We start from the raw sequence: 21050 nt of genomic DNA on the forward strand, positions 1-21050 counted from the left end.
AAGAATGAGTTAGATGTGGCCCTTGTGGCTAAGGGGATCAGGGGGTATGGAGAGAAGGCAGGTACAGGATACTGAGTTGGTTGATCAGCCATGATCATATTGAATGGCGGTGCAGGCTCGAAGGGCCGAATGGCCTACTCCTGCACCTATTTTCTATGTTTCTATGTACAGTGGGATACAGGGACAACAGAAATCTTGCTTGCAACAGCATCATGGGCACATGGAATCAGACAACACGTACAATCCCAATTTAATCTGCCTAAATTATACACAAATTCTGCAAAACAGTGGGAAGGAAAAAATTGCCAAAAAAACAAGAAATTTGTGTAAAACACAATCAGAAAACAAGTCCATGATTGTGCAAGAGGTGGTTTGTAGCTCTCTGTTGTTGAGGTAGGATCATGATGTGTGGGTCAGTTCAGTAACCTGATGGAAGCAGGGAATTTGCTGTTTCTGAACCTGGTGATGTGGGACTTCAAACTATTGTACTTCCTGCCCACCCTAGCAGTGAGGAGAGGGCATGGCCCTGCCTGGGGAATGTGGAGCTTAAATACTAGTATTGAGCTGACCTGCCTAAATAGTAGGGTTTTTGTAGTGTACATTTATACAAATCATTTAAATATTCCTTCTTCCAAGGCAAGTTGTCATTACAGTGGATGATAGAGTGGATGTGGAGAGGATGTTTCCACTGGTGGGAGAGTCTTGGAACAGAGGCCATAGTCTCAGAATAAAAGTAATTGTATTTTAGTCAGACAGTGGTGAATCTGTGGAATTTATTGCCACAGAAGGTTGTGGAGGCTGTCAAAGGATATTTTTAAGGTGGAGCTTAAGAAGTTCTTGATTGGTAAGGGTGTCAAAGGTTATGGGGAGAAGGCAGGATTGAGAGCAGGGTTTTGAAGGAAAGATATATCAGCCATGATTGTATGGCAGAGTAGACTTGATGGGCTGAATGGCCTAATTCTGCTCCGACAACTTATGAACATGAATTTATGAAAATTCTTTGGAAATTTGTATAAGGTAGGTTTCAATTCTTTGCGTGCTATTAGATGGATGCTGTGGTTGCCGTATTAGCTTTGTTGTAAATGCCTTTCTTCAATCAGGAACTTTTAATTTCTCACGAGGTCTGAAATGTAGTATTCACTAAGAAGAATTTAACTGGAATTGAAGAATTCAGGGGAGAGGATGGTATAATTTCAGAATAAGTTAGCATCAAAATAGAGGAAATATTCAGTGTTATAGGTGGATGAATCTCAGGGCCCGATGAGATTTATCCCAGGTTGTTATTGAGGCAAGGAGGACAAAACTATTACATTTTTGCTGGCCCCAGTAGAGATGCCAGATGAAGAGAGAACAGGAGATGTACTTTTATTCATAAAGGACACCAGGGATAAGCCTGATAACTGTAACTAAAAGCCTGTGAGTCTAATGTCATTGGAAGGGAAGTTGTTGGAAAAAGGTTTTGAGGGACAGAATATTTTGAAAGGCAGGTATTAATCAAAAATAGTTAAAATGACTTTATTTGGGGGAGACCCTATCTGCTCAATTTGTAATTTTTAAAGTGGTCGCAAAGTATGTTGATGAGGGCAATATGATTAATGTCGTCTGCATGGGGCTTCATTTGACCGGTTCCTGCATAGAAGTCTAGACAATAGACAATAGGTGCAGGAGTAGACCACTCGGCCCTTCGAGCCAGCACCGCCCCCAATCCCTTAATAATATTGTATGTTTCAATAAGAAACCCTCTCATCCTTCTAAATTCCAGAGTTTACAAGCCCAGCCACTCCATTCTATCAACATATGACAGTCCCTCCATCCCGAGAATTAACCTCGTGAACCTACGCTGCACTCCCTCAATAGCAAGAATGTCCTTCCTCAAATTTGGAGACCAAAACTGCACACAATACTCCAGGTGTGATCTCACTAGGGTCCTGTACAACTGCAGAAGGACGTCTTTGCTCCTATGCTCAACTCCTCTCGTTATGAATGCCATTAGCTTTCTTCACTGCATGCGTACTTTTAGTGAGTGATGAACAAGGACCCCCAGATCTCTTTGTACTTCCCCTTTTCCCAAGCTGACCCCATTCAGATAATAATCTGCCTTCCTGTCTAGTCCAAAGGTTTAGAGTTCATGGGATCCAGAGTAAATTGGCAAATTGGATAGTTAGAAGAATAGTCTTGGGTTACAGAAAGATGCCGGTCATTTAGTGAAATAGACTTTGGAAGGGCTAATAAAGGTAGGATATTTTAGATTGGCTATAGCATGTTAGCCAATTAGAATGCTTAGTAATTATAACCCTGCCTAAAACATTCATAGTGTAAGATCCTGTGCACTGTCTACCAGTTAGAGTAGCAGTGTGAATGTGTGATGATCTGCTTAGTAGTTAATGACCTGATCAATAAAGATGCTTATGTTTCAACCTGTGTGAGTTTGAAATCTTTACATGGTGTCAGATGTGGGATATCAGTCACTTTGCCTGGGGTGCGCAGGTTTAGGGAAAGTACGGTAGACTCAGTGTCTGTGTTATCAGAGTTGTTCCCGTGGGAAGATTTGTCTTGTTCATGGGAATAAGAATCGGACGGGTCTAGATGAATCAGGTGCAGCTTCGTCCTTGAAGCCGTATTCCCACTGGATAGACAACAATTAGCAAAGTGGTTGTGTTTCTTGCAATTATGAGAGACTTATGACACACTGTCTACCAGTTAGAGTGGCAGTGTGAACGTGTGATGATCTGCTTAGTAGTTAATGACCTGAACAATAAAGATGCTTATGTTTCAACCTGTGTGAGTTTGGACTCTTTACAGATATACACAATGAATGGCATGTCCTTCAGGAGTATTGAAGAATAGAAAGATTTTACATGCCAAGTCATGCCATGTGAGAGCACTGGTTGATAAGGTGTAGAAGGCATGCCGGATCCTAGTTAATAGGTATCTGAGGGGTAGCTTTTTCACACAAAGGGTGGTGGGTGTATGGGACAAGCTGCCAGAGGAGGTAGTTGAGGCTGGGACCATCACAACATTTAAGAAAAGTTAGACAGGTAAATGGTGAGGACAAGCTTGGAGGAATATACACGAGCTAGCTCAGTGCTGGAGGGGAGAGTAGACTCTGGGATGGATGTGCTTGAGAGGCGTATGAGGCACAAGGTGCAGGTCATCCCGAAAAACCCCGGGCATCCCCTCCATGTAATTCTGGAGAGTCAAAAGAGCACTCGGAACAACAACCGGCTCCTCTCCCTGCCCTGTAGAACGGAGCGGTTCAGGAGATCCTTCACCCCTGCAGCCATTAGATTTTATAATTCGGACCGCTAGGCTGTAGGGGGATGCATTTTGCAATTTTTAATTTGTAACTGTTAATTATTGGTCTTTTTAAGTATTTATTGCTCTCAGGTAGTGTCCACATTGTATTCTATGTATTTTCTGTCTGCGTTCATTTTGAATCTGTGGGTCTGTTGGTTGGGGGCTTCTGGACATCTGAATTTCCCTGAGGGGATCAATAAAGTATTTATTATTATTATTATTATTATTATTATTATTATTATTATTATTATTATTATTATTATTATTATTATTATTATTATTATTATATGGACCAAGTGCAGGCTGGTAGGACAAGTGTAGCTGGGACATGTTGGCTGGTGTGGGCAAGTTGGGTCGAAGGGCCTGTTTCCACTGTATCACTCTATGACTAGCCTTCATTATTTGAGGTATAGAATAAGAGCTGAGAGGTTATGGTACAGCTTTATAAAACTTAGTTTGGACCATAGCTGGGGAATTGTGTGCAGTTTAGATCATCGTGCTATGGGAAGAACATTATTGAGCTGGAGAGAATGCTCTAGGGTTTCTCTAGGGTGAAGTGTTTCAGTTATGCGGAGAGACTGGATAAGATGGGTTTGTTTCTTTGAATGCAGGAGGTTTAGGAGCTTTTCCCAATAAAAGAGGTGTCAAAAACTAGACACCCTTGCAACATTTAAGAAATAGTGCCTGAAGTGCCGAGGCAAAGAAAGCTCCAGACCATGTGCTGGTAAACGGCATTAGTGTAGATGGGCAATTAATTGTTGGCATGGGTGTGGTGGGCCGAAGGGCTTGTTTCTGCAAGAGCTGACTCTTTGATTATATATCATTATACTGTAATATTCTGCATCATACAAACCCCGCTCTAAATATCATTCCGCTCTAAACCTGCTTCTTCTTGTGTGTGGCGTGCACAGCCTAAAGTTGCAAGACAACTTGTTCTGTTTGATCTTCTGTTTGTGCACGCCAGGTTGATTGTATTCGTCGAAACAGGGTGGACCATGTGAAGGTTGCAATCTCCCACCCCAAACCTGCTCATAATGTAATTCTAAAACACTAAATAGGCTCCTGCTCAGCTCTATGTCATTTTATTGAGTTTCTTGTAATTAAGGCTCAGCCATGCTGAATGGTTTACTCATTTGGGGAATTTCTTTTCATTGGAATTTGTCTGGCACTTCTATCAATGCCAAATAAATGAGGGACTTGCACGGCCCACTGGGCAATTGAGTGAATGTATTAGCCTTTCCCAACTGCTCCAATTATTTTTCAACCACATGTATGCAAGGCATTTCCATTGTAACATCAGATTCTGTTCTGAACTTTTTCCCTCTTCCAATTCGTTGCTCAGCTAATTAATTGTAACCTTTACTGAACATGGGTGTGTCCCTATTGCAGCAAACCCACAGAGGTTATGTTTACAAATCTATGCTCCTGGAGCAGGGCTTTGTTATTATATTTAATGGATAGAAAATGGGTGAAGGCACACCCTTAGATTTTTGACATGCATTCCTGACATGCAGAAAGTTGCGCTGGGAGTATGAATTCATAAAATTGCCCTAGTCTCAAAATGAGAGCATTCATGAAAGCACCTTTTCTTTTGAGTGTTAAATTACTTCACCCACCTTGGTCTGCTTAGCAACCAGTACACCAGACTCCCAAATACACCACTGAAAATAGTGAGGATTTATATAAACACAAAGATTTTATGTTGTGTGCATTTCTGATGAGTGCTGCTATGTAAAACAGCATTACAGGATGAGATTACCTGTACCCACTTGAGTATTAAACAGTGCATCCCTATAGTAGGTATGTTGCAAAGCCTACCTGAAGCGTCGTTGAATATCTGCTGCTGAGGTTGTGCGCGATTTTGGCGCCGTTTAGAGGGGGGCCGGTTTAAAACACGATTTTCTCTAGGCTGTTCAAATCGAAGATGTTCAGCCTAGTTAATTATTAACGAAAAATCGCTGAAAGACCCCGTCGCAAAAGCTATTATTAGTTTTAAAGGCCTCGTAAAATAGTTATAGTAGTTTAAAAATCAATCTCTGAACCCGCGACCACCCGCACCCGCAGGGTCTCATAGAGCAAATATCTGAAGGTAGGCTGTATATTTTTACATTAAAAAGGGCTTCTAAAGATCCCTTTATACAAAGTTTAATATTGCGAGTAGCTCAATTTGGGCCCATTATATCGCGCAGTATTTTTCTCGGCATTTGGGGCACAAATCTACCGCAATGTGAACGTTCTAAACCAGCGCGTTCCACAGGGACCCACTGGAAAGCTGATTTAAAATGGACTTTAATTTACAGCAATTGAACACTAAATTCCTTCCATTTGGTCTATAAATTAATGTAAATGAGATTTAAAAATCATGTTTTATTGTGAATTATTTGTGAATATTATTTGGACATTTAGGCTATTTAAAAATGTTAATCATTTATTAAGAAATGGATAGATGTTTAGATCTAGTAATTGAAGTCTGAAATTAGCTACAATTAGGTAACTAACTAATTATATGCTTTAATTTCAGGTCATCCAAGTAAGATTATTTTATATTTGTTTCAGAATGCTTCAATCTATGATAACTGAAAATTTCATTCAGTTCTCTTAATTTTTAAGAAAGTTATGGGCTTTTGACTGTTCACGATCACAGCTTTTTTGTTATGTCCATAGAAAATCAATAGGGAACAAGATGCTCATTTCCCAGTATGAAAATGGCCATAACTTTTTTAATACTTGAGATATGAAAGTGAATTAGGTGTCAAATTAAACTTATTTTTATGCTTTATCTGATGGGATAAATTGCAGACTTGATTTTTAAAATCTCAAAATTTTGTAACATTGCTACCTATAGCCCTATAGCAGAACAAATGCTCGAAGACTTACTGTATGTAACAATGTTGACTTTGAATTACTAGTCGAATAATGATGTCTCCCACCCAAACCACCCCCTCTCCTGGCACTTTGCCTTGCAACCGCAGGAAATGCTACACTTGTCGCTTGACCTCCCCCCTCGACTCCATCCGAGGACCCAAGCAGTCTTTCCAGGTGAGGCAGAGGCTCACCTGCACCTCCTCCAACCTCATCTATTGCATCCGCTGTTTCAGGAGTCAACCGCTCTACATCGGTGAGACCAAGCGCAGGCTTGGCGATCGCTTCGCCCAACACCTCCGCTCAATTCGCAATAACCAACCTGATCTCCCAGTGGCTGAGCACTTCAACTAACTCCCATTCTGAGTCTGACATTTCTGTCCTGGGCCTCCTCCATGGCCAGAGTGAGTCCCACCACAAATTGGAGAAACAGCACCTCATATTTCGCTTGGGTAGTTTACACCCCAGTGGTATGAACATTGACTTCTCCAATTTCAGGTAGTCCTTGCTTTCTCCTTCCTTCCCCTCCCCTGCCCAGCTCTCCCACAGCCTACTGCCTCCGCATCTTCCTTTCTTTTTCCTGTTCCCCCCCCCCGACATCAGTCTGAGGAAGAGTCTCAACCCGAAACGTCGCTTATTCCTTTGCTCCATAGATGCTGAGTTTCTCCAGCTTTTTTGTCTACCTTCTCTTTTTACAAGGACCAGATAACTATTCCGATACCAAAATTCGATTTGATTATCTTTGATTATATTTTGGGTATAATGTCATAGAGTCAAACAGTGCAGGAACGGACCCTTCTGTTCCACTACATCCATGCTGACTTTTTTTGCCCACCTATAGTAATGTCATTTGCCCACATTAGGATGCACTGCCTATTTAAAAGTCTCTCGAAATACCACTCAAACGTGGCAATTGCATCTGATTCCACCACCTCCTCTGGCACTGCATTCTATATGTCACCCACTCTGTTTCCCAAAAGATTTGCCCCTCAGATCCCCTTTAAAAATCCTTTCTCTCACAAACACACTCTTGTTTTTGCTATCCCCCTAATTAAAATAATTTTTTCCTTATTAATTGCTTTACTTTTTTCCTCCTCCTATTACACACTTCATTACGGAGTAGCCTTTTACAATTACCTTTTGAGTCTCTCCACCAGTTGTGTTGTGCATTCAGCTGCCGAGGTCCTAGACTCTTGTCCTAGACTCAGTTTGTGCCCTAATTGGTCTTTAAGCAATTTCTTTGACATTTTGTTGAACGTTCCATGATGAGCTTTGAGAGATTTGTTTTTTTTGGGTGTTTTTTTTTTTGGGAGACTTACATTTGTTGCAATTCAGGTTCGGTCACGTAATCACAGCAATAAATTAACATATTAAGGTTGGGTGGATCCAACTGTATAAATAGTTCTAACAAGATTAAATCAGCTGTGTTGGGCATTTTAATGTTTGAAATAAACACATATGTTGGAAATAGAAAGACTTTTCCTACAGTGTTGGCCTTCTTCCAAGATAGCTCTGAATGCTTCCTTGTTCAAAATAATTCCTTGGGAGCTTTAAAGTGTTTTACCAATTGAAGTGATGGTTATTGTGGGTTCCACGTGTCACCACTGGCACAGGGTCCATAGGTTCAACATGCAGTGGGATAGGTGGCCCAGTATGGAGCGTATGGAGCCACAATGTCCAACATCAAGGCTGGATGATTCTGATTCATTTTGAGCACCGTCTCTTCTGACAGAGGTGGGCCCCCAGGTTGGTAATGTCTCTGGTTGGTCCCTTGCCACAGACTTGCAGTAGATCACACTGAACCTACTCTTACACCATTGCAGCAAAGGGGAAAGCTTTGTATATTGCTGTCACAAAGGCTTTGAATGTCACATTTGTCGGCCTCTGTCACCCCTTGAAGATGAACCTGAGAGACTGATGTCCATATGCTTCTCTGACTTTTCTCTGTGCAGCCAGGTACCCATGAGTCCAGGCCCCCAAAACCAAAGCTAATTAAGTGGAACTTCCATCCCTTCCATCTCTCATTTCACTAGTCCTCTGATTCCCTTGTTAAGTGTGGATAATCTAGTGCCACCTTCTCAGAACCACAATCAAACCCCCCCCCCCCCCACTGCCATTTGACTCTCCCATCTCACTCTCCCCCTCACCTTACTGCACACTATCTCCACTTGCATTCAGTTAATTATTTTTCTCTTAGACTTTCAGCTGATGGGCATCATCCATACCGAGGACAGCCCTGAGAACACTGATTCCTGGGATGTCAGGACTTTCATATGAAGAAAGACTGGATAGACTCGGCTTGTGCTCACTAGAATTTAGAAAATTGAGGGGGGATCTTATAGAAACTTACAAAATTCTTAAGGGGTTGGACAGGCTAGATGCAGGAAGATTGTTCCCGATGTTGGGGAAGTCCAGAACAAGGGGTCACAGTTTAAGGATAAGGGGGAAATCCTTTAGGACCGAGATGAGAAAAACATTTTTCACACAGAGAGTGGTGAATCTGTGGAATTCTCTGCCAAAGAAGGTAGTTGAGGCCAGTTCATTGGCTATATTTAAGAGGGAGTTAGATTTGGCCCTTGTGGCTAAAGGGATCAGGGGGTATGGAGAGAAGGCGGGTACGGGATACTGAGTTGGATGATCAGCCATGATCACATTGAATGGCGGTGCAGGCTCGAAGGGCCGAATGGCCTACTCCTGCACCTATTTTCTATGTTTCAATGTTTCAGATAAAATTCAGATTGATATTTAGAACTGCTGAAGTGATCAAAAGGTTTGAGTTTGGTGAGCTTTGCAAACGCAACCATTCTCAGGTATTCTTACTGTACTTCGACTTTCTTGATGCCGAGGATGTAAGACCATTACAAATAGATGGTTCAAAGAAAATGGTAAAATATTGGAACCATAACATTCATGTGTTTGCATTCAATTGAAGACTTGTACTTCCATCCAACATAAGCAACATTAATCTTTCAAAGTTTAAGAGTTAAAGCAACACTTCTGTTAAGCTCTATTGAGCATTCTTCCTCACAGTTAAATGCTCACATCACCGTTCACACGGTTGGGGCTTTTTGAGAGCTGAGTTCTTTAAAATCACTAACCTTGGAATTTGGGTTATCATATGTTGTAAAGAACATCAGTGTTGGTTTTACCACCACACACTGTTCCATAGTTCCAGTCATCTCACCGTACCCTTCTGTCAGCTGTTGCCAACATTTCTCCTTTTGGAGAAACAAAAACATTGCCAAAGTACGCATCTCTTGTTTGAAACACCTTTTAACACAGTCCCTCTGTCCCACATTGGGTTTCCAAAACTTCAGCATCCGAGTTTATCAGCATTTGTTTGGACTTTCCTGCATTCTGGGCTTCTTTGAGAGTGCATCAGTGAAGGTATGTTCTGACACTCTTATTTAATCATCTGTCAACTGTGAACTGTGAGAACTGTGTCATTGTCATTTTATCTTGCACAAGCCATGGGGCGGCATTTGCCTTGTGATGAGGTACAGATGCAAGTAAAAGGTCAGCATTTACTGCCATCTTCATGTCACCCTACCCACATTGAGTAGTGAGTTGAGCCCAAGGTTACCTTTTCCTGATCCATTGTAATGGCAAGAGATTGGCCATCTGGCTTCTCGTGCGTACCCTGCCAAAGGAAAACGTCAGAGCTGATCTTTTTCCCTAGTGCTAATTCGCCTAATATCTTGTGTACAGATTGTCAATAGACAATAGGTGCAGGAGTAGGCCATTTGGCCCTTCGAGCCAGCACCACCATTCAATGTAATCATAGCTGATCATCCAACTCAGTACCCCGTTCCTGCCTTCTCCCCATATCCCCTAACTCCGCTATCTTTAAGAGCCTATCCAGCTCTCTCTTGAAAGCATCCAGAGAACCTGCCTCCACCGTCCTCTGAGGCAGAGAATTCCACACACTCACAAGTCTCTGTAAGAAAAAGTGTTTCCTCGTCTCCGTTCTAAATGGCCTACCCCTTATTCTTAAACTGTGGCCCCTGGTTCTGGACTCCCCCAACATCGGGAACATGTTTCCTGCCTCCAGCGTGTCCAAACCCTTAACAATCTTATATGTTTCAATAAGATTACCTCTCATCCTTCTAAACTCCAGAGTGTACAAGCCCAGCCGCTCCATTCTCTCAGCATATGACAGTCCCGCCATCCCGGGAATTATCCTAAACCTACGCTGTACTCCCTCAATAACAAGAATGTCCTTCTTCAAATTAGGGGACCAAAACTGCACACAATACTGCAGGTGTGGTCTCACTAGGGCTCTGTACAACTGCAGAAGGACCTCTTCGCTCCTATACTCGACTACTCTTCTTATAAAGGCCAACATGCCATTCGCTTTCTTCACTGCCTGCTGTACCTGCATGCTTACTTTCATAGACTGATGAACAAGGACCCCCAGATCCCGCAGTACCCCCAGATCCCTTTTCCCAACTTGATGTCAATGTTCACAACGTTCTAGATGAGAATTTTTTCTCATCTCAGTCCTGTCTTGTGGACTCTTTACTTTGAAATAGTGACTCCTGGTTCTCAACACTTCAGGCAGGGGGAACATCATCCACTGTCTTTAACCTGTCAAGCCTTGAAGAATGCTTCATTGAGATGATCTTTTTTCATCTAAACTCGAGAAAGTATTAGCCAATCTGTTTACCTTTTCCTCACCGGATAAATCCCAGGAATTAATCCGGGAAACGTTATTGCAACCCTATTGCATTTACGTTGTACTTTGGCAGAGGGTCTAGATTTGTACACAATATTCCAATTGCTGTCTCCTGGTCACACAATATAATTGCACTGACAATTTTACACAAATCCTCTTGGAAGTAAAAACAGTCCCACCATCCCGGGAATTAACCTTGTAAACCTACGCTGCACTCCCTCAATAGCAAGAATGCCCTTCCTCAAATTAGGGGACCAAAACTGCACACAATATTCCAGGTGTGGTCTCACTAGGGCTCTGTGCAACTGCAGAAATGTGGTGGGGGCGGGTTTTGGTTGCGGCCTTCAATAGGTTAGTGGGTAAATATATTTTTTAAAGATTTGTAAGGCTGCAAAGAAGGGTCACTGCTTTGCAGTTATATTTTATCCAGGTGTGGGCACATTCCTAACACAGGCCTTCATTTCCTCGTGCATTCCACCTAATTCTGGGTGCAAAATTCCTGACAAAACATAGCTGGAGCTACTTTTTAATTCATCCTTTGTGGTGAAAGGGGCAAAGTTGAAAGGGGAGTTGTCGGGCAAGTTTTTTTTTAGAAAAAGAGCAGTATGTGCCTGGAATGTGGTTAGGGGTAGGTATGCTAGTGGTGTTTCAGAGTCTTTAAGATAGGGACACAGAAAGGTAGGGAATAGAGGGATATAGATCACTTGCAGGCAGAGGAGATAAGTTTAACTTGATATAGTGTTCAGCACGGACACTGTGGGTCGAAGGGCCTGTTCCTGTGCTTTACTGTTCTATGGTAGAAACATAGAAAACAGGTGCAGGAGTAGGCCATTTGGCCCTTTGAGCCAGCACCCCCATTCAATATGATCATGGCTGATCATCCAAAATAGTACACCATTCCTGTTGCCTCCCCATATCCGTTGATTCCGCTGGCCCTAAGAGCTAAATCTAACTCTCTCTTGAACACATCCAGTGAATTGGCCTCCGCTGCCTTCTGTGGCAGGGAATTCCACAGATTCACAACTCTCTGGGTGAAACTGTTTTTCCTCATCTCAGTCCTAAATGGCCTACACCTTATTCGTAAACTGTGACCCCTGGTTCTGGACTCCCCACAACATCAGAAACATTTTTCTTGCATCGGGCCTGTCCAATCCCTTAATGTGCAAGCCTGTGCTCCTTTCGTTAAAAGATCTTCTTTCTACACTTCTTGCTTCCCACCCTGCAAGGAAGATACAAGAATCTTGTTACTGACTGATATTTGAAGCTCCTTCTCAGGCATGTAGCCCAGCCACAGATGTTCTTAGTCCACTTAAATATCCCTGGAGGAGTAAAATGTCTTCACCAATTTCTTCATGTCACTTCACAATTTTCACTTTAGTTATCCCATTAATCATTTTAAGATTTTGCTTTATTTGTGACTAAAATAACTACTGTCCTTTAATATATTTATTTACATTACCCGGAGCTTTTGTGCATAGATTTATTATGATAATTTACAGTTTAAAAAACAAATCTATTTAAACATGGGCCTTGCTGCACACAAAAGCAAGACCACTGTTTGGGGCAGCTTGGTCAACGAGAGACCACTGTCTAACAGCTTGGTCAATGTAAGACCAAAGTCTGTGGCAGCTCGATCATAAGGTCATAAGGAATAGGAGTAGAATTAGGCCATTTGGCCCATCAAGTCTACTCTGCCACTGAATCATGGCCGATCTATCTCTCCCTCCTAACCCCATTCTCCTGCCTTCTCCCCATAACCTCTGACACCCGTACTAATCAACAATCTATCGCTGCCTTAAAAATATCTTTAGCCACCATAGCTTTCTATGGCAAAGAATTCCACAGATTCACCAACCTCTGACTAAAGAAATTTCTCCTCATCTCCTTCCTAATTCTTTAATTCTGCAAGTAAGTCAAAGTAAGATCATGCCTACAGCTCGGTTGAAAGCAAGCAACCTGAAAAGAGAAGAAATTAAATCTGACAACACCGTTATAGCATTTGTGGCCTGACCATTTTCATATTCAGCTGCCTGCAGGGCAAACAGCTTTTGTGTTTTTAAGTGTGTAGTTTAAGTTAATGAGGAAAAAATAAGGACTATTTACTGTTAACTCAAAAGATTTGATCATACCTTACTCCCTCGGTATAAAAAAGCACTTCCTTTCTTCATTTAGATTGTCTCCAGCTCTCCAGTTAGAAACATAGAAACATAGAAAATAGGTGCAGGAGTAGGCCATTCGGCCCTTCGAGCCTGCACCGCCATTCAATATGATCATGGCTGATCATCCATCTCAGTATCCTGTACCTGCCTTCTCTCCATACCCCCTGATCCCTTTAGCCACAAGGGCTAAAGTATCTCATACAGTCATACAACATGGGAACAGACCCTTTGGCCCAATTTACTCATGTCGACCAAAATGCCCCATCTATACTACTTCCACCTGCGTGCATTTGTATCCCTCTAACCTTTCCTGTCCATATACCTGTTCAAATGTCTTTGAAATGTTGTTATAGTACCTAACTCTACAAACCCCTCTGGCATCACTCACTTGTGGCTCAATGTAATACATTCAAGTCTAATCCAGAGATTGTAGGTTCAAATTTACACCTCAGAGACTTGATTACTCCCTCATCTTTACTATGGATGTTCAGTCACTCTACACTTCCATCGCCCACCAGGAAGGCCTTAAAGCCCTATGTTTCTTCCTCAAGTGCAGAACCATCCAATTTCCCTCTACTAACACTATTCCGCCTAGCGGAGCTTGTCCTCACCCTCAACAACTTTTCCTTTGACTCCTCCCTCTTCCTCCAAGTCCAAGGCGTAGCTCCGGGCACCCGCATGGGCCCCAGCTATGCCTGCCTCTTTGTAGGGTATGTTGCACAATCCCTGTTCCAGACGTACACTGGACCTATCCCCAAACTCTATCTCAGTTACATTGATGACTGCATCGGTGCTAGCTCCTGCACCCATGCAGAACTCTGTGAATTCATCAACTTCACCACCAATTTTCATCCTGCACTCAAATTTACTTCAACCATCTCCGACACCACCCTCCCCTTTCTTGATCTCACAGTCTCCATCACAGGAAATAGACTATTAACTGACGTTTATTACAAACCCACTGACTCCCACAACTATCTTGACTACACTTCTTCCCACCCTGCTTCCTGCAAAGACGCTATCCCCCTAGTCGCAACAGAGTCAGAGTCCCCCTGGCCCTTACCTTCCACCCCATCAGCCATCGCATACAACACTTAATCCTCCGAAATTTCCGTCATCTCCAACGGGATCCCACCACTGGCCACATTTTCCCATCTCCACCCCTTTCCGCCTTCTGCAGAGACCGTTCCCTCTTCAACTCTCTGGTTAACTCATCCCTTCCCATCCAAACCACCCCCTCCCCAGGTACCTTCCCCTGCAACCGCAGAAGATGCAACACCTGTCCCTATACCTCCTCCCTCAGCTCTGTCCAGGGACCCCGACAGTCCTTTCAGGTTAGGCAGAGGTTCATTTGCACCTCCTCCAACCTCATCTACTGTATCTGTTGTTCAAGATGTGGACATTGGCGAGACCAAACGCAGACTGGGAGATCGCTTCGCGGAACACTTTCGCTCAGCCCGCCTGAACCAACCTGATCTCCCCTTTAGACACAAAATGCTGGATTAACTCAGCGGGTCAGGCAGCATCTCTAGAGAGAAGGAATGGGTGGCGTTTTGGGTTGAGACCCTTCTTCAGATCTCCCATCTGCTTGGTAAACATAGAAACATAAATATCGAAAATAGGTGCAGGAGTAGGCCATTCGGCCCTTCGAGCCTGCACCGCCATTCGATATGATCATGGCTGATCATCCAACTCAGTATCCCGTACCTGCCTTCTCTCCATACCCCCTGATCCCTTTACCCACAAGGGCCACATCTGACTCCCTCTTAAATAAAGCCAATGAACTGGCCTCAACTACCTTCTGTGGCAGAGAGTTCCAGAGATTCACCACTCTCTGTGTGAAAAATGTTTTTCTCATCTCAGTTCTAATTGATTTCTCCTTTATCCTTAAACTGTGACACCTTGTCCTGGACTTCCCCAACATCGGGAACAATCTTCCTGCATCTAGCCTGTCCAACCCCTTGAGAATTTTGTAAGATTCTATAAGATCCCCCCTCAATCTTCTAAATTCTAGCGAGTACAAGCCGAGTCTATCCAGTCTTTCTTCACATGAAAGTCCTGACATCCCAGGAATCAGTCTGGTGAACTCCCTCTATGGCAAGAATGTCTTTCCTCAGATTAGGAGACCAAAACTGTACACAATACTCCAGGTGTGGTCTCACCAAGACCCTGTACAACTGCAGTAGAACCTCCCTGCTCCTATGCTCAAATCCTTTTGCTATGAATGCTAACATACCATTCGCCTTCTTCACTGCTTGCCGGTACTTTAATTTTCCTTCCCATTCCTACACGGACCTTTATGTTCCAGGTCTCCTCAATTGTCAGAGTGAAGCTAAATGCAAATTGGAGGAACAGCATCTCATTTGGGCACCTTACAGCCCAGTGGTATGATTATTGATTTCTCATGACTTCAGGTAGTCCCGGCATTCCCTCTCTCTACCCCTCCCCCACCCAAGTCTCACTGGCTTCTCATTTTCACCCTACAAACAGCTTACAATGGACTGTTTCCTTTATCATCATTACTTTTTTGCATATCTTTCATTTATTGTTCTTTATCTCTCCACATCACCCTCTATAGCTCTTGTTTCCCTTATCCCTAACCAGTCTGAAGAAGGGTCTCAACCCGAACTGTCACGCATTCCTCTTCTCCAGAGATGCTGCCTATCCCACTAAGTTATTCAAGCTTTTTGTGTCTGCTTCAGTGTAGAACTGACTGTGGCTAAACGCAAATTGGAGGAACAGCATCTCATATGTCGCTTGGGCAGCTCGTGTTTGAAGGAAGACAAATCTCCAGGGCCTGATCAGATGTATCCAAGGACATTGCGGGAAACTAGAATGGAAATTGCGGGAGCCCTGGTTTAAATTTACGAGTCGTCCTTACATACAGGAGAGGTGCCGGAAGTCTGGAGGGTGGCAAATGTTATGCCTCTTTTCAAGAAGGGCTGCAGGGAAAATGCTGGGAACTATAGGCCGGTGACCTTAACATCTGTAGTTGGTAAGTTACTGGAGAGTATTCTGAGGGATAAGTTATACAGGCATTTGGATGGGCAAGGGCTAATTTGGGAGTCAGCATGGTTTTGTACGTGGAAGGTCGTGTTTCACAAATCTGATTGATTTTTTTCAAGACGTGACCAAGAAGGTTGATGAGGGCGGCGTTGGAGATGTTGCGTACATGGACTTCAGTGAGGCATTCAACAAGGTTCAGGATGGTAGGCTGTTCTGGAAGGTTAGATCACATGGGATCCAAGGAGAGATAGCTGAATGGATAGCAAATTGGCTTCATGGAAGGAAGCAGAGGGTGATGGTGGAATGTTGCTTCTCGAACATGCAGGGCAAGATTAGCAAGTTTGCTGATGATACAAAAGTTAGTGGTTTTGCAGATAGTGAAGATGGTTGTGAAAGATTGAAGCAGGATCTGGATCGATAGGCCAGGTGGGTGGAGGAATGGTTGATGGAATTTAATAAAGAAAAATGTGAGGAGTTGCATTTTGGGACGTCGAACAAGGGCAGGACCTACACAGTAAATGGTCGGCCTCTGGGTAGTGCTGTAGAGCAGAGGGATCTAGGAGTACAGGCGCATGGTTCCTTGAAGATTGTGTCCCAGGTAGATAAGGTGGTCAAAAAGGCTTTTGGCACTTTGACCTTCATCAGTCAGAGTATTGAGTACAGAGGTTGGGAGGTCATGTTGCAGTTGTATAAGACGTTGGTGAGACCGCATTTAGAATATTATGTTCAGTTCTGGGCACCATGTTATAGGAAAGATATTGTCAAGCTTGAAAGTGTTCAGAAGGATGTTGTCAGGACTAGAGGGTGTGAGCTATAGGGAGAGGTTGAGTAGGCTGGATCTCTATTCCATGGAGCACAGGAGGATGAGGGGAGATCTTGTAGAGGCATACAAAATCATGAGAGGAATAGATCAGGTAGAGTAGGGGAATCGAGGACATAGGTTCAAGATGGAGGAAAAAATTTGATAGGAATCCGAGGGGTAACTTTTTCACGGTGGGTGTATGGAACAAGTTGGCAGAGGAGGTAATTGAGGTTGGGACTATCCCATCGTTTAAGGAACAGTTGGACAGGTACATGGCTAGGAAAGGTTTGGAGGGATATGGACTAAGCGCAGGCAAGAGGGGCTAGTGTAGCTGGGACATTGTTGGCCAGTGTGGGCGAGTTGGGCCGAAGGGCCTGTTTCCACACTGTATCACTCTATGACTCTATGACTAGTCTGAGGAAGGGTCTCGACCTGAAACGACACCCATTCCTTCTCTCCAGACATGCTGCCTGTCCCACTGAGTTACTCCAGCATTTTGTGTCTATCTTTGTGCACTGGAGGTGCTGTCCTTAAGGTGAAACATCAACCTGAGGCCATGTGAGGTGTACATGGATAGAAGAAGGTTGGGCTTGTTCTCATATTTATCTAATCACTATTGTTTCTCTCCCTTGCTCTTTACTTTAATGGCAAAGGCACTTCTTACTTCTTACACTATACGTGCAGCTGTAACCTACTTCACTTGGTTGATCTGTCCCTCAGAACGACTCTGTCTGAGTGCAAGGTTCTCACCTCTCTCTTTGGTATATTGTGGAAATAATTCAATTTTAGGGCTTCTAGTGAGGGGGGGGGGGGGGGGGTGGGCAGTTTCAGTGTGACTCGTATTCAGTGTTTTGGTTGAGGCCAGTTCATTGGCTATATTTAAGAGGGAGTTAGATGTGGCCCTTGTGGCTAAAGGGATCAGAGGGTATGGAGAGAAGGCAGGTACGGGATACTGAGTTGGATGATCAGCCATGATCATATTGAATGGCGGTGCAGGCTCGAGGGGCCGAATGGCCTACTCCTGCACCTATTTTCTATGTTTCTATGTAAAAACTAGAAAATCAGCAGGACAGGCAGCATCTCTGGAGAGAAAGAATGGGTGATGTTTCGGGTCTAGACCTTCAGACTGAAGAGGTTGAAAACCAGCCAAAAAACATAATAACTGGAGATGTGTGTCATCCAACTAATGGCAGAAATCAGAATCATGTGTTCATCTTTATTGACGTGTCACCATAATAAGAGTTGCTGCCTTATGCCCCTGTCCCACTTAGGAAACCTGAACGGAATCCTCTGGTGAACTTGCGCCCCACCCAAGGTTTCCAAGAGGTTCCCGGAGGTTTTGGTCATTTTCCCCAATGGTCGAAAGTGGTTTCCGAGTGGTCGAGGCTTCTTCTATGTTCCTTCGATTATTTCAACAAAATCAAAACCGGCATCGTTGCCGTTTGCCGTTTGGTCGAAGCCAGTGGCGTGGGGTCGCTATTTACTTACAGGCAGTCGAAGGCCATCTCCTTTGCTGACCGGCCATTTTGATTGGCTCATTGGAGTTTTCAGGACCTAGAAGATCCGCCGGAAGGTGAAATGCCCGCTAAATTTTATTAAACTTGTTAAAACCAAAGATCCTATAGCAAGCAAGATAGATCACTCGACGAAAAAGACGTAGTACGGTCATGGGCAGATTCATGGGTAATTTTTGGCCCCATTTGCGTAACTGGCTTCCTTCTCCGCACCAAAGATTCAATAGGATACTAGTGCGGAGATGGAAGCCGGTTACGGAAATATCCTCGTAAAAATAAAAGTTATTTGGGAAAAATCTTGTCCTCATTTTCAGAATTATAATTTATTAACACAAACTGTTCCCCCGCAACGCTGATTACCCTGCGAGTCGGGTCGGGTTACTAAAATGGATGAAAAAAAGGCCCACGTTCTGCTCCGTTGCGTACTACTCGTCAGCCCATTGCATTTAGAAGGAGTGGTCTATCTTGCTTGCTATAGGATCTTTGCTTAAAACTTTCTCCCCCCTTCTCCCCCCTTCTCCCCCCTTCTCCCCCCTTCTCCCCCCTTCTCCCCCCTTCTCCCCCCTTCTCCCCCTTCTCCCCCCTTCTCCCCCCTTCTCTCCCCCCCTTCCACGCACTCTAAAGGACTTACTGTACTCTGTGGCAGCCATTTACCTTCCTCATCATCGCGCAGAACAGAGATGGAAGTCCGACTAGCCTTATTTCTGTTTTGTTTCTCTATATACATATATATATATGCATAACAGCATGAATTATAATCCGATTTCCATACATGAATATAGCCATTCATGTGCTGCCCCTGTTGATCAGAGCCTGGGCTCTACTGTGGAATGTAATTAGGAATGTAATTTTGTCTTACCTTATTTATACCTAATCCAATTTAAAACATAAATGTTGCATTCAAGTGTAAGTTAAATGATCCATTACAGTATGCACCAGATTGTACAATTTCAAGCTGAAAAATGCGAAAGCTCCCTACCGTGGGAGGGATGACCCCCCTCCCACACCCTCCACCCCTCAGTCGCTATGCTCCCTCACAATTTCGCACTCTCAACTCTCACCCAATGTTGCCGGGCTTGATTGTGGTTTACGTTATTGAACTAGCTGCCATAAATTAATATGAATCGAATTGTGGCAATTGGGGTTTTTTTACATAATTAAATTATTAAGTACACTTCAATGGTCGTAACCATGGGGCAACCGGATTGTTGGAATAACATATCTAGTCTTTGAAAGTTCTTTGGGGAAAAAGTGTTTCCATTCTTATCTGAGCTGGCCTGTCTATGATTCTAGATTCACTGCTGTGGGTGACATCACATTGCTACATTTGTACAGGATGGAGAATAATTAACAAATTTCCCTCTGCAAAATGCTCCAATTCCACAGGGTAGGGGAACCAGTACGTGTGACTTCCCTCGGACAAATATCCCAAGTATCAAAGCACTGATTACCTTGAACCAGTTCAGATGTTTGGCCACACCAGACTTCCTGGCCAACAGAATAAAATAGGATTCATGTAAGATTAGTTTAAAAGGGTACGGAATAGTTGGCAACGGCGCCCACACGTGTGCTGTATGACTCAATTACACGCCAATCTCTGTCATAGTAATCACTTTCCAGGAGAACTGAGAAAATATTTCAAGTAGACTATCAACATCTCCGTGATAAAGTAAACACAAGATCCGTCACTGACTCATGTATAATTCTGAACCAAGACTACTCAAAAGGGTGGAGCAGCATCTGGCAAAGTACCAAGCTCTTTGTGTCTCACTGTGAGGTGGATGAAGCCAAGCAGAAAACTGCAGTGCAAGCACTAAATAGTCTAAACTCCAGCATTTTCCTAATATATCCCATCTCTAGGGGCTGCACAGCAGTGGAGTTGCTGGGTTTTCTCCGGGTGCACCAGTTTTCCTCCCACATTCCACATTATAGATTAATTTCTGTAAATTGCCCCTAGTGTATAGGATGCAAAACTGGGATGGCAGAAAACTAGTATACGGGTGATTGTTGGTCAGCACGGACTCGGTGGGCTGAAGTGTCTGTTTCCACACTGTATCTCTAAAACAAAAACTACTTCGGAGCATTCTGAGGTCATGCAAGGACCTCTATAAATGCAAGCCACTCCTGCTTTCTGTGCTTGTCCAATGCAGAACCAAGCCACACCTTGACCTCATACAAATTTACTGTTAGTTATCAGTCAGTAAAATTTTATTTTCCCTGCTGAGAATAGAAAGCTGCAATGCAATTGTCTTCGGTTGTTGATAAAAGTAATCTGGTTAGGTCATCAGAGAGTAAAATTGGTCATGCCATTGGCCTAAGCAAATATTTATTCCTTATGCCCCTGTCCCACTTAGGAAACCTGCATGGAAACCTCTGGAGACTTTGTGCCCCACCCAAGGTTTCCGTGCGGTTCCCAGAGGTTGCAGGTGGTTGCCGGAGGTTGCAGGTAGTGGAAGCAGATAGGGAGACTGACAAAAACCTCCGGGAACCGCATGGAAACCTTGGGTGGGGCGCAAAGTCTCCAGAGGTTTCCGTTCAGGTTTCCTAAGTGGGACAGGGGCATATTAGGGAATGAGTGCATTGCAAAAATGAATTATTTGGTTCTGCATGTCAAGAAGCAGCAAGATATTTGATCACAAATTGAAAAGACTTCTTCCCTTCCACTATCAAATTCCTGAACTAATCCTCTCTTTTATAGCCCCTTCCCAACGGTACTGACACATACTCTTATGGGC

At 43.5% G+C, this 21050-nt stretch overlaps 1 protein-coding gene across 14 annotated transcripts in view; it reads left to right on the forward strand.

Moving 5' to 3' along the window:
- kiaa1217 (KIAA1217 ortholog) overlaps positions 1-21050 on the forward strand; it is a 604059-nt gene that overhangs the window by 470253 nt on the left and 112756 nt on the right. The window contains exon 1 of one of the 14 annotated variants that reach the window (XM_033015754.1): positions 16557-16561. The exons of the other annotated variants lie outside the window; for them this stretch is intronic. The gene's annotated coding sequence lies outside the window, so the exon portion shown is untranslated. Of the gene's footprint in view, positions 1-16556; positions 16562-21050 lie in introns of those variants that run through there. 14 annotated transcript variants of the gene reach the window in all.

This window comes from Amblyraja radiata, chromosome 2, assembly GCF_010909765.2.
Source record: "Amblyraja radiata isolate CabotCenter1 chromosome 2, sAmbRad1.1.pri, whole genome shotgun sequence".
In the NCBI taxonomy this organism is placed as follows: domain Eukaryota; kingdom Metazoa; phylum Chordata; class Chondrichthyes; order Rajiformes; family Rajidae; genus Amblyraja; species Amblyraja radiata.